The following is a 944-nucleotide window of genomic DNA, read 5'->3' as shown; positions in this document are numbered from 1 at the left end:
TTTTTGAGTCACTTAGCAAATTCTCAGCTGGTTATTGCTTTTTTTGAAACACAGAAGCATAAAATCATTTGTATTGGAAGGGATCCTTAAGGGACCCTCTAGTCCAACATCCCTGCAATGAACAGGGACACCTTCAGCTGCATTTGGTTGCTCAGAGCCCTGTCCAGCCTGACCTTGGATGTCTCCAGGGACAGAGCATCCACCACCTCTCCTGGCAACCTGTTCTAGTGCTTCATCACCTTTCTCCTTACATCCAGTCTGTATACAATTTCAGAGATTTCATGTGAAGGGTCAGGCAAAGGAAGGTCTGTGACATGAGATCCATCTGAAATGGTTGCTCTATCTAGTATTGCTCTAAGATTTTAGAAGTAGTAGTAAAATATTTGTTAAAAATGTAATGGTCTGCTACTTTACTTGTCTCAATCAAGTGGGAATGAGGCACATGGGGCCCACCAGGCAAGGGCGCTGGTTCTGCTGCATGGTGGTGTATGTTGAAAGTGAGGAGATAATGTATGAGAGCATGTAGGCTGGGAACCAGTTAGATTCATAACCTAGAGCAAAAAGGGCAAAGGGTCACTGTGTGGTATTTTAGCTTATTATGATGCTACTTTATTGCAGATGGTAGCCAGAATTCACAGCACCAGAAATGCTACATATCATCAGAATCCCACCTCCAGCTCCAGAGCTGAGTGCAGGCATTCTGCTCCCTGCCAATGGCAGGATACTCTTCAGAATTCCCAACACTTCAGTTTTCTTTCGATGTCAAAGCTCCCTCCTCCAGATCAGTTTTCTGTCTTCTATCTTTATTCTTCCCTGACTGGTTGCAGCTATGGCTACAGAGGAATAATGAGGGGAGATCTAACAGACCTGAGCCCTATGGGGATCTGAGACAAAAAGAAATGAGTTGAAACTAAACTCTGAAGAGATAAAGGAGCATACTGAAC

The sequence above is a fragment of the Meleagris gallopavo genome, chromosome 6, assembly GCF_000146605.3.
Source record: "Meleagris gallopavo isolate NT-WF06-2002-E0010 breed Aviagen turkey brand Nicholas breeding stock chromosome 6, Turkey_5.1, whole genome shotgun sequence".
NCBI classification, from domain to species: Eukaryota; Metazoa; Chordata; class Aves; order Galliformes; family Phasianidae; genus Meleagris; species Meleagris gallopavo.
This window is presented reverse-complemented; position numbering follows the sequence as displayed.